This window comes from Eurosta solidaginis, chromosome 5 (genome assembly GCF_040869045.1).
Source record: "Eurosta solidaginis isolate ZX-2024a chromosome 5, ASM4086904v1, whole genome shotgun sequence".
Taxonomy (NCBI): Eukaryota; Metazoa; Arthropoda; class Insecta; order Diptera; family Tephritidae; genus Eurosta; species Eurosta solidaginis.
This window is the reverse complement of record NC_090323.1, coordinates 80,882,721-80,896,760: the sequence shown is the minus strand read 5'-3', so window position 1 is coordinate 80,896,760 and position 14,040 is coordinate 80,882,721. Positions and strand designations below refer to the sequence as shown.

At 41.2% G+C, this 14,040-nt stretch overlaps 1 protein-coding gene across 2 annotated transcripts in view; it reads right to left on the bottom strand.

The window, feature by feature from the left end:
• Positions 1-14,040, bottom strand: part of P5CS (Delta[1]-pyrroline-5-carboxylate synthase) — a 958,896-nt gene that overhangs the window by 764,201 nt on the left and 180,655 nt on the right. The gene's annotated exons all lie outside the window — the stretch shown is intronic.

The window sequence follows — 14,040 nt, the reverse complement described above, 5'->3', positions numbered from 1 at the left end:
AAATTTGGCAGGAACGTTACTCTTATTACTATATGTACGCTTAATAAAAATTAGCAAAATCGGAGAGGGACCACGCCCACTTTTAAAAAAAAAATTTTTTTAAGTAAAATTTTAACAAAAAATTTAATATCTTTACAGTATATAAGTAAATTATGTCAAGATTCAAATCCAGTAATGATATGGCGCAAAAAAATACAAAAATAAAAGAAAATTTAAAAATGGGCGTGGCTCCGCCCTTTTTCATTTAATTTGTCTAGGATACTTTTAACGCCATAAGTCGAACAAAAATTAACCAATCCTTTTGAAACTTGGTAGGGGCATAGATTTTATGGCGTTAACTGTTTTCTGTGAAAATGGGCGAAATCTGTTGATGTCACGCCCAGTTTTTATACACAGTCGTCCGTCTGTCCTTCCGCATGGCCGTTAACACGATAACTTGAGCAAAAATCGATATATCTTTACTAAACTCAGTTCACGTACTTATCTGAACTCACTTTATCTTGGTATGAAAAATGAACGAAATCCGACTATGACCACGCCCACTTTTTCGATATCGAAAATTACGAAAAATGAAAAAAATGCCATAATTCTATACCAAATACGAAAAAAGGGATGAAATATGTTAAGGTAATTGGATTGTTTTATTGACGCGAATTATAACTTTAGAAAAAACTTTATAAAATGGTTGTGACACCTACCATATTAAGTAGAAGAAAATGAAAAAGTTCTGCAGGGCGAAATAAAAAACCTTTAAAATCTTAGCAGGTATTACATATATAAATAAATTAGCGGTATCCAACAGATGATGTTCTGGGTCACCCTAGTCCACATTTTGGTCGATATCTGGAAAACGCCTTCACATATACAACTACCACCACTCCCTTTTAAAACTCTCATTAATACCTTTAATTTGATAGCCATATCGTCCAAACTCATTCTAGAGTCACCCCTGGTCCACCTTTATGGCGATATTTCGAAAAGGTGAACACCTATAGAACGAAGGCCCACTCCCTTTTAAAAATACTCATTAACACCTTTCATTTGATACCCATATCGTACAAACAAAGTCTAGAGTCACCCCTGGTCCAGAAAGGCCCACTCCCTCTGAAAATACTCATTAACTCCTTTCATTTGATACCCATATTGCACAAACAAATTCTAGAGTCACCCCTGGCCCAAGTTTATGGCGATATCTCGAAACGGCGTCCACATATGGAACTAAGGATTACTCCCTTTTAAAATACTCATTAACACCTTTCATTTGATACCCATATCGTACAAACGCATTCTAGAGTCACACCTGGTCCATCTTTATGGCGATATCTCGAAAAGACGTCCACCTATAGAACTAAGGCCCACTCCCTCTTAAAATACTAATTAACTCCTTTCTTTTGATACCCATATTGCACAAACGAATTCTGGAGTCACCCCTGGCCCACCTTTATGGCGATATCTCGAAACGGCGTCCACCTATAGAACTAAGGCTCACTCCCTTTTAAAATACTCATTAACACCTTTCGTTTGATGCCCTTTCAAAATAATCATTAAAACCTTTCATTTGATACCCATATCATACAAACAAATTCTAAAGTCACCCCTGGTCCACCTTTATGGCGATATCTCGAAAAGGCGAACACCTATAAAACGAAGGCCCATTCCCTTTTAAAAATACTCATTAAAACCTTTCATTTGATACCCATATCGTACAAACAAAGTCTAGAGTCACCCCTGGTCCACCTTTATTGCGATACCTCGAAAATGCGTCCACCTATAGAACTAAGGCCCACTCCCTCTTAAAATACTCATTAACTCCTTTCGTTTGATACCCATATTGCACAAACGAATTCTAGAGTCACCCCTGGCCCACCTTTATGGCGATATCTCGAAACGGCGTCCACCTATAGAACTAAGGCTCACTCCCTTTTAAAATACTCATTAACACCTTTCGTTTGATGCCCATATTGTGCAAACAAATTCTAGGGTCACCCCTGGTCCACCTTTATGGCGATATCTCGAAACGGCGTCCACCTATGGAACTAAGGATTACTCCCTTTTAAAACGCTCATTAACACCTTTCATTTGATACCCATATCGTACAAACGCATTCTAGAGTCACCCCTGGTCCATCTTTACGGCGATATCTCGAAAAGGCGTCCATCTACAGAACTTAGATCCACGCCCTTTTAAAATACTCATTAATACCTTTCATTTGATACCCATATCGTACAAACGCATTCTAAAGTCAACCCTGATCCACCTTTATGGCTATATCCCTAAATGGCGTCCACCTATAGAACTATGGCCCACTCCCTCATAAAATACTCTTTAATGCCTTTCATTTGATACACATGTCATTCAAACACATTCCAGGGTTTCCCTCGGTTCATTTTCCTACATGGTTATTTTCCCTTATGTTGTCACCATAGCTCTCAACTGAGTATGTAATGTTCGTTTGCACCCGAACTTAACCTTCCTTACTTGTTTTTTTTTTATTGTCAGAATTTTGAGAAATTTATTTTTGTGTTAATTGCGTTAAAAGTTTATATTGGTATTGATGTAAGTTCTCAATCTTTGGATATTTCGATGTACTTGATAGCTTATTTTAATTTTGGTAGGTGTTGTTATTATTTATTTATTGTATTAATATTTTTATGTATATTACTATTTGGTTGTGTTATTGCTATGTTGTTGAGGCTTAAAATAGCTTAGTGGTTGTTTGTGAAATATTGTTAATTATAATGATGCGTTTGAAGAACCTAGAAATAGGTTGAATGATAATAGATGGCAACTTTGTGTGCGCAATCACTCAAAAATTAAAACTTGGATTATGTAGAATATATGTTCAATATATAATTGTACTCTGCATAATGTATGTCCAAGTTGTTGATAAGGAAGGAAAAGTTGATTCCTTTATTCGTTTGAGGGTGATATGAAATTGTCATTGATTCGTGTCATGTTAATGAGTATAATATCGAATTTTTAATATGATTTTAATTTCAATATGAAATAATGATATATGTCAATAAACATTATTTTAAGAAATCTTTTGAGGTTTTTTAAAATTGATTGCCACCGTGGTGTGATGGTAGCGTGCTCCGCCTATCACACCGTATGCCCTGGGTTCAACTCCCGGGCAAAGCAACATCAAAATTTTAGAAATAAGATTTTTCAATTAGAAGAAAATTTTTCTAAGCGGGGTCGCCCCTCGGCAGTGTCTGGCAAGCGCTCCGATTGTATTTCTGCCATGAAAAGCTCTCAGTGAAAACTCATCTGCCTTGCAGATGCCGTTCGGAGTCGGCATAAAACATGTAGGTCCCGTCCGGCCAATTTGTAGGGAAAAATCAAGATTTGTTTTATTTATCTCCCCAGTCTCGCTGGTTTCTTCACTTCGCGCGACCTTGTACTATCACCTATAAAATCCACGGACATTGTGTTTACGACGTGAAAGGAACAGATGAGGCAAACATTTGACGTTCAAGTCGATGGTGTTATGCTACCGACTGTCAGCCACCCAAAGATTTTAGAGATAATGTTCGATAGCACTCTCACCTTCAAAGCACATGCTTCCTTAATTACAATTGCTTCTCAATTGCGGTAATTCTTGTTAGAATCTCGCCTTGCTGAGCCTCTATCCGGCAAACTGCGGAACAAAGGTTCTGCAACAATTCGGCTAGTTTTGTGCCAGAGTTTGCGGCTGGTTGTTGGGTGGCAGTACGCGAAACAAAGGAATGCGTCACCTCGAAACATCGCGGTCCTAAATTTGACGAAAAGTGAAAATAATCAAGTTTACCGAAACCTCGATGTAATGTCTACTTAATTCTACAGCGATCGTGATTTTAACACATGAAAATCTATGAATATATAATACTTCTACATATATTCAGTCAATATGGAAGTACTACATACACGCGCTATCGCCCAAAATAATATATATGTACTTCAAATAAGAAATTGCCGTTAGTTTGGCTGGTTCCTGGCTCTTCATCCATTTCAAATGTATATTCCATGTTTATTTAACCTATGAAAATTTATAAAATAAATTATGTCGTAACGGAATTAAATAAATTTAGGACCTACAGGTATAGAATAAGACTTAAGGACTAAATCTTCTTTGTTCATAATGTGTATGTCCTCATCTATAAGTTGAGCTACTAAAATACTGTAACGAATTTACTGCAATTCCCTTTATTTGCAATATTCTGCTAACGTTCGAATCACTAAATTTGAATAAATAACTCCAATATTGAATAATGGAAAAATGGCCTTTATTAAAGTACTTCACAATAAATAATACTGCTATTGCTCGCCAGATAGCGTCTTAATCAAAACTGCTTGTGCTTGATAGCTTAAACGAAACTGACTTTTTGCGCCTCTACTGCCGCGCTTTTATACTTTTTGATTACTCGTTGCATACTTCTAGGCTTTTCCATCCCAGAACTTACTAGTTAGTTATCAGCTACAAAATCACCAGCCACAACTACGTTTATAACTTCTCATGTAAGTAATACTTGCAAAAATTATTGCCCTCTCTTGTGAGCACCTTAGATAAGATATATGCACGTGTTTGTACGTTGCTTCTCCGCTGCTCGTATGAAAATGTGTGTAGACATAATGATTGAATTATTGGTGTGCATAGGACATTGAAACTAATTAAATTCGCGCGAAAATAATTACTAAATAATTTAACAAACTCCTTTAACATTTCTTCACAACATTAGATTCTACTGTACAAGACTTCTCACATCACAGGAGAGAAGTCGAATAGCGCAATGCAACAAAAGGAAGTGATAATAAAGGTTATCCGGTATGCAGTCTTTCAAAACGAAAATTAAAATACAATAAAAACTGCCGGTATTCTGTCGGTTTCCAGTTGCTTAATTGGTCTAGATCACGGCCTCGTCTAGAAAACTCAGAGGGAACGTAATTATACAGAAACATCAATTTTTCGTTCATTATCGTTACGTTCCCTCTTTTAGTGAGCAACTGGAGTAGTTTTTTAGTTACTCCTAAGCCCACTAAATGCATGGGTTCTAAGGAAACTGAGAAATCATGCCAAATTAACGGATTCTAGCAAAATCTCCCTCTGCTTATGGAATGACAAATCTAGCCTATTTATAAATGAATCATCTGTTCTTAACTCGCCCACTTCTTGGGATAGGCACACCCGATCTAAATGTTGCCCTATTTGCAAACATTTCTGGCAGCTATTTTTTGCTAAATGACCCTTTACCCCAGTTATAAATGCCCGAGCTGGTGAGTCGCAAGTAAATAGCCTAACACTAAATTGGTTTAACAATTGTCTAGATCCCACTTTCACCCCATTCTGAGCTAAAGTGCCTATCTCCTCGCAAAATTCTTTTAAAAAATCATTTACATCTAGGGGCTTACTCATCCCTGAATAACAAGCTATCATAAATGGTTCCGAATTGGGAAAATCTACAACGTGGCCCAAAATTGGCCATAATACCCTGTTAGAACTTTTGAAACATCTAATCCCATCTATCCCCACATCTATTGAAATTCGTTCTAAACTTTCGAGAAAATCAAATTATTTAAAGTAAAAATTATATTCGAGCCCAAAATACAAAAACTCCCTCTCTGAAACAGACATAATACTTACTAGTTCCCTGCTTATACCCAGATCTCGGTAATATTATTTGCAGCACCAGTATGACACGGCTCTAAAGTCCAAAAGATATATTAACAGCCTACCGTATAACTTCTATAAGAATAGCATGTGTTTATCGGACGGTGTCCGACGACGCGATCCTTGTTTTATGTCGGAAAATCCCAGTAGATATACTATCAAGTGAAATGACCGATCTTTATTGCTTGGAATCGACCGCCCATCTGAAGATGCCAAGAAAAGCGCAAGGTCACGAAAAATAGTTAGGTGTCAAGAACGGTGAGAAGAATCGAGGAAAAGGGCGCTGGATCTTCATGTAATTTGGTAATATAGCGGATTGGTAGGAGCGGAAGCACGGCGAACTAAATTACCATCTCACGAAGATATTGAGTGAGCACGGAAGTTTCAAGGAGTATCTACATACATAAGTGTAGGATAGGGAGGATCCTTTCTTTTCACACTGTCCCACCGAATTTTAAAACGCAGAACACACAACATTAGGAATTTAGTTCCTCTAATGTGTAGAGACATACATACATTGTTGGACTGCTGTGAGTAAAATGGCGTTTCTAGTGATGACGCCGTTGATGCATCCCGAAAAGGAGCGCAGAGAAATGCCCATGCAAAGCAGTGGCAACTAAATCGCGTTTCGCGTAGGTACATGAACAGGATTAGCTTGATTTCATTGGGCAACTTAAGGGCAGTGCGCTGCCCCAACGTCCAAGAAAAAAGAGCGTCATTATGCTATTAATGTGTAAATGCAGGTTCCCATATAGACCAAGCCTTTGTAAAATTTGGTTTGATTCCAAAATGTTTCAGATTTAGGCTAAAACTTTTTACCGTGTGCCTGACAAAATCTCAAACGACGTATTGATAAAAAAAAAGCGGCCGCCGTGGTGTGATGCGGGCGTACTGCGCATCCACACGGAAGGGAGGTCTTGAGTTCAAGTGCAGGCCAAAACGACATCAAAAATTCAGAAGAAGTTTTTCAATTGGAAAACAAAAAACATATGTACATTATACCATATATATAAATACCACCACTATTGTGATTGTCGAAACACACCATTGTGCTGACGAAACACACCATTGTTGCCGCGCACGCCATCTGTAGTTGAGTTGTTGGCTATGATATAAAAAGAAGTACAGGGGGGCTCAGGCGTAGGTTTTTTATGTTATAAACCCGCGACAAATTAATTGTTTTACAGTGCCATTCAAACTGGTATGGTTTTCCAGAGGAATAACAGAATTCTTGTGTTTGGCAGAGGAATTTAACAGAATTCTGGTGCGTGGCAGAGGAATTTAACGGAATTTGCATTTTGATTTTTCTGATTTAAGAGTGCCATTCAAATTTGTATGGTTTTCCAGAGGAATTCAACAGAATTCTGGTGCGTGGCGAGGAATTTAACAGAATTCTTGTTTTGGCATTGCATGTTGCTGTGCTGTTGCGCAACACACACCACACCTCCCTTTCTCCACCTTTCTCCACGCCCCCCCCCCCCCCCCCCCCCCCAACATGGTTAAATTTTACTTTAATTTCGGAAATAGGAAATAGTAACAAAGCTCCTGAAAGAAAACAAATGCAAAGCAAACAAAGGAGATACATTTTTTAATTGGCGCTTGGGCTTGGCGCTTAACCATTTAGGAGATGCTGTGCTGGTGTGCTGGGTAACAAGACACTCCAGCTAACCCTGTTCCGCGATAACTGGCGCCAACAGAGTGCACCAAGAGAGATCAAAGTCTTCCCCCACCTGTTTCTCTGAACCCAAGTGGGAAGAGTATCGAAAAAGAGCGCCGAGCACGATATGCAATGCGCTCTCCCGCCGCCCGTTACAAAACACCGAACCAGACATATTTTACACAATAAAAAGCGACAGATAAGAGCCCGGTGAGATTAGTAGCAACCATGCAATATCCGCAGCCATGGGAAATAGTAACCGCCGACTTCGTGCCACCACTACCTCGTTCCAAACAAAGAAGCACTTACCTCCTCGCCATGACTTACAAATTCTACAAGTGGGTGGAGTTAATCCCGGCGCGCCAAGCAAAAACGGTAAGCGTTCCCAAAGCGCTACAAGAAAAGGTCATATATCGCCTTGGTTGTCCGAAAATCTTCCTTACCAACAATGGGAAGCAGTTCGGTGGAAAAGCGTTAGCACCGTTCCTGAGCGACCACCGCGGACGGGATTAGGAGATTCCACAATGGCACTTGCAGTAAATATGATCAGCAAAGATTGTACAAAGGCATCTTCAGCATACATAAACTTAGGCGAAAAAAGCGACGTCAGAGCGGGTGCACACGGAGGGAGCAGTACCAGTGGCCAGCCAACCGAGCGGAAATTCAAAGAGTATCAACTTTTTTTCGGGGCATATTTTACCGAACACCTAATGGTCATGATGAAATCACAAACCGAGGAAGATGGAAACGAAGAAGGAGAAGATTATGTATTGTATTAAATTGAAATATACTCTGTTAGTTGTAAGAACAATGAAATGTAATTACTTTTCCGTTATACAACTGAATTAAAAACCGTGACATGTAAACATTAACTCTGTTAGATATAAGTGGAATAACTCTGTGTATTGTTAAGAGAAAAGAAAAATAATTAATAAAGTGCTTCGCCCACATGCATACCGGCATAAGACCTAGGCCATGCCTTGAGATCCATCTTTCCCCACTGCAGCTTTCCGTCAACCGAAGTGGGGGGGACTGTAACATAGCGAGCGCTACAATAACATAATGCCCCTGTACTTCCTTTTCTTCACTTAAGCCTGAACCCCCTGTACTTCTTTTTCTATAGCATAGCCAACAACTACTATGGTAAATAACCACACGCCACACCCACAGGCTACCAACGACTGATGGTAAACCAACAACGGGTGTTTCGTCAACACACCACACAAGAAAATTACAATAATGGTGTATTAGTTTCTCAACCAGTTTGCGGCACCACCCGTATAAACAGCGAATTTGCATTTTTGCAATTCAGTCTTCGCAGGTGAGCCAACAGGAATGGTTGTCTTTTTAAAGACAAAATTGCCACTCCGGCTAGCTAGCTGAGTGGAAGGGGCGCTGTCATAGCGCGGGTCACCCTCCACCTGGGCTGGACGGGGCGAGAGGTGTCTTCGGACTATCTCCCTCCGTCGTCCACCTAGGTGTTGGGGGGGACGACGCCCTAATGACTAAACCGCCTCTTCTCCGCAGCTCGGACTGAGCGCAACGGGCGCTGGTATGGCGCGGGTCACCCTTCACCTGGGCTGGACGGCGCGAGTGGTGTCTTCGAACTCTCTCCCTCCGCCGCCCAAGGGTGTCGAGTGGCGCGACGCCGAACGACCAAGCGACCCCTCCCCCCTCAGCTCTTGTATAATAAGCTGGCCGGAGCGGGTTTAACCACTCCCACTAGCTAGCTGGGGAGAAGAAAGTGCGGCAGTGGCGCGGGTCACCCTCCTTGCTACGCCCGGACGACGATAGTGGTGTCTTCGGACTATCTCCCTCCGTCGCCCTGGCCAGGCAGAGGATGGTTCGCCGCTCGAACGGCCGCACGACCCCCTCTCCACAGCTTTGGTTTCGGCCGTGAGCCGATGCGTGCGCACAAGGGGCTACCGCTGTGCCGTTACGGTGCACTTCTCCTCCGCAAACGGGTCGACCCACGGTGTTTCCGCTTGTACAACCCCGCCCCCTTACGCACCTACTACTAGTGTGCAAGTAGGGAGGCGGAGGTGTCCAGCGGTGAAACCAGCACTAACCTCAGCCCCCGCAGTTTCTCCCGCAGGTGACCCGCCGACTATCAAACCTGCCGAAGACGATCGATCAGCCCGATCCTGCCGAAGCCGACCGAACAACACAAGCCCGCCGGTACGCTATCCCACCCCGCCCGGAACATGCAGCCGCTGTCCAGGTAAACCCCGTCGCCAGCCTGCTTCCCCTCTCACCTCGGCCCTGGTAAGCGCTCCGTAGCCCACTGCCGCTGCTTCCATCCCGCCGGTGATACGCCGACCGTTGGCCGTCTGCAATACTACCGCCGTGCTGATGCCGTCGCTGCTACACCCACCACTGGCCGTCCGCCATCCTACCTCCGTTAAGCCGTTGCATCCGTTCCGCCGCTGCTACGACGACCGTAAGGTGCCCGCCATCCTACCGCCGTTAAGCCTTTGCATCCGTCCTGCCGCTGCTACTGCGACCATTGACCATCCGCCATCCTACCGCCGTTAAGCCGCTGCTACGACGACCGTTAAGTGTCCGCCATCCTAAAGCCGTTAAGCCGCTGCATCCGTCCCCCGCTGCCACGACGACCGTTGGCCGTCCGTCATCCTACCGCCGTTAAGCCGCTGCATCCGTCCCGCCGCTGCTACGACGACCGTTGGCCGTCCGCCATCCTACTGCCGTTAAGCCGCTGCTTCTATCCCGCCGCTGCTTCCGTACCACCGTACCAATCCGCCCGTTACCCGAACGTTCAAACGTCCTTCCAAACCTCCTCTGCTCCAAAGACCGTTAGGTACCGCTCCGCCCCCTCACCATCTTGCGACGGAAAGCTGCTGCCCGCCTAATACCTCCAGCCGTGTGAGCGTGTGTTCGTAACACATAAATACTCTGTTTTTATTCAGTAGGGGTTTGTGCGACCTCTACTCGACTCTGGATTGACTGAGCGTTACCCCAGCCTCAGACAAAACCCACCTCATATAATTTTAGTATTTTTATATTTGAACCCGGCCCGCTTCGGATTAGTAGCTGGTACTAGGCCGACAACTGTCAAGAGCTTTTGGAGCATCTCTTTATCAACATACTAGAAGGGCATATTTCCTACTTCCGATTTCTAACGACGAACCAACAAAGCTGCTGAAACTTTCTACGGTTTTTAGGGATGGTAGCACATTTGGCGGACGCCACGCCCCGGACAAGGCAACACCAAACTTTTAGGAACAAATTGTTTCAATTTGAAGAAATCTTTTCCAAGCGGGGTCGCCCCTCGGCGCTGAATTGACAAGCAGTCCATGAAAATCTTCTCAGTGAAAACTCATCTGCAGATTCCGTTCTGAGTCGGCTTAAAACATGTAGGTCTCGCCCCGACAATTTCTAGGAAAAATTAAAAAATAACACGACCAAAATAGGAAAAAAGCTGGGCTTTAAATCTCGTCGGAGGTTATCGCGCCTTGCATTTATTCTATTTAACACGTTTGAGAGTATTACTATCCTTTCCAATTGGGTCTGTCACAAAGGGCAGTAAAGTTCAACTCGATAACTGACCTGCTATATGTATGTATAACATCTCTCCCTATTATATCGGGGTTTTAAGTGAAAGTTTCAACTACAGTTGAGGTTGGGGTCAGTTTACTTTGGATTGAATTTTACTGCTCATCACAGTTTAAGTGGTCATATTTAATTCTTTTGCTCTACTTTTACTCAATGCTAACAGTAATGTAAACTCGCACTGGCCCTTAATATCCCCTTTTGCATTGGCGCTAGGTAGCACTGATATGACTTTCGTAGAAAACTATTTATTTTTCCACTCCTACTTTTTCAAAGCGGATACAAATTTTACTCTCTTTTGTCGAAAATACACCCTACCGTGTCAGATAGCGTTCATCTTCTGTCTTTTTCTATTTACTTCGCCTGGTTATTGATTGATTGATTGAATTAAGAATATTTTTGTTCAAACAGGGACTTAAAAAGACAGGCCCGACGAGAGGAGGGGCCTGGGGGGGGGTGATTTACCCCTGGCCCGGGCTTTGGAGGGGCCCGGGAATTTCAAAGTGCTATCCAAGCTTTTTGCTTACAGAAAGAGAAAGTAAGCAAACCACACCTTTAATCACCTTTCGTAGATAGCAATCATTTTACATTTCAACAAATTTTATAAATCTCTTAACGTGTCTGCACCCCGCATAAGGTGTTGTTGGTTTTTGGCGTCGGCTTTATAGAATAAAGTTGAATTCGTCTTCTGTTGCAGCAGAAAAATTCGGTATGATGAAAATTCTTATACAGCGATACGCCGAAAACAAACGAAGCTTGCGAAGCTAAAACTTTTGCTTTAAAAATGCTTTTTATTGCCTTCTTTGTCGTCTGATGAGTACCAACACCATAAATCGTTCGAACCTTTGTCGCCCTCAAGGATATTCAAAAATGCAACCATGAAAAAAGCTTCGTGATAAGCTGCCAGCTAAAGAAATCACGTAAAATGTTACATACAATGGCGCTCATCGCAAACTCGTTTCCAGAAGGACACTTTGATTAATGGACTTCTGGACAAACAGTTGATCAGCAGAAACATTTGGTGATGTTAAAATGGCGTTCTTCAATACATCAGCAAGTTTGAATGTATTTAGTTATCCTCCATTTGGCTCAAAATTTTGACAGCTATTAATGAAAGAAACATTATTCTGCAAGCCAGGGATACTACGATCGATATCGAAGTTATAAACTTAGAAAGTCTGATCTCTGATTTAAATCTGATCAGAAATCAATGGGAAAACATTTTATGCGAATGCAAAACAGTCGTCACTGGGATTGGGAATCTCACCAAAGTTTCCTGACGTTCGAAAAAGAAATCGCAAAATACATATTTATGAATGTGAAGAGAACGAGACGATCAACGACGATCACGAGACTGATTTGAAAAGAGACCTCTTGGTGATAGTTGATTCGGTTATTGCAGGTATTACCGAACGATTTGCTGTCATGAAAAATTTGAAGAACACCTTTTTTTTTTTTGTTAAGGCTAAGCTGTTAAGGCCACGAACGCCCACTTGTGTTAATTAAACTCTTTTAATATACCAAATTACTACCCAAAAATATTTGTATTGCAATTTAAAGAAATTTATTTCATACAATTAATGCAATATTTAAATAAAACTCTATAAGTAATAAACTGTACTTATTACACTCAGTTGAGCAGAGCTCACAGAGTATATTAACTTTGGTTGGATAACGGTTAGTTGTACAGGTATAAAGGAATCGAAATAGATATAGACTTCCATATATCAAAATCATCAGTATCCAAAAAGAATTTGATTGAGCCACGTCCGTCCGTCCGTTAACACGATAACTTGAGTAAATTTTGTGGTATCTTGATGAAATTTGGTATGTAGGTTCCTGGGCCCTCATCTCAGATCTCTGCTTAAAATGAACGATATCGGACTATAACCACGCCCACTTTTTCGATATCGAAAATTTCGAAAAACCGAAAAAGTGCGATAATTCATTACCAAAGACGGATAAAGCGATGAAACTTGGTAGGTGAGTTGAACTTATAACGCAGAATAGAAAATTAGTAAAATTTTGGACAATGGGCGTTGCACCGCCCACTTTTAAAAGAAGGCAATTTAAAAGTTTATTTAAAAATTTGGGAAAAATTTAAACAACGTGACATCAGGACGGACAAGGCGACAGCTGTTTCGATTATACCTTGTAAATCTCTTCAAAGCCTTTTCTCCCGGGAGTGGGAGTCGAACCCGCACTCCTACGATAGTTGAAATGGTTACAAACGCATTCAGCTACGTCATGCCTTAGTTGTTGTAAAGTTTTTCCCATTGCCTTCTTTTTGCATATTTTAATCTTTTACACATTGCATACGAAGTATGCAATTATATGTTAAAGCTATGCTTGGCACGACGGTTTTCAAAGAAACTTTGGTATTTGTTGCTGTTCCCACTCCCGGGAGAAAAGGCTTTGAAGAGATTTACAAGGTATAATCGAAACTGCTGTCGTCTTGTCCGTGCTGATGTCACGTTGTTTAAATTTTTCCCAAATTATTAAGTAAATTATAAAAATTAAAAAATTGCTTCAAATAAATGTTTTCAAAAAAAAAATACGGGCAATCCCCGATTAAATCATACAAACAGGCAATTTAAAAGTTTTGCAAGCTGTAATTTGGCAGTCGTTGAAGATATCATGATGAAATTTGGCAGGAACTCTTATTACTATATGTATGCCTGATAAAAATTAGCGAAATCGGAGAACGACCACGCCCACTTTTAAAAAAATGTTTAAAGTCGAATTAACAATATTAATATCTTTACAGTATATAAGTAAATTATGTCAACATTCAACTCCAGTAATGATATGGTGCAACAAAATATAAAAATAAAAGAAAATTTCAAAATGTGCGTGGCTCCGCCTTTTTCCATTTAATTTGTCTACGATACTTTTAATACCATAAGTCGAACAAAAATTTACCAATCCTTGTGAAATTTGGTAGGGGCTTAGATTCTAGGACGATAACTGTCCCTCATTAATACCTTTAATTTGATACCCATATCGTACAAACACATTATAGAGTCACCGCTGATCCACCTTTATGGCGATATCTCGAAAAGGCATTCACCTATAGAACTAAGGCCCACTCCCTTTTAAAATACTCATTATCACCTTTCGTTTGATACCCATATTGTACAAACATATTCTAGAGCCAGCCCTGGTC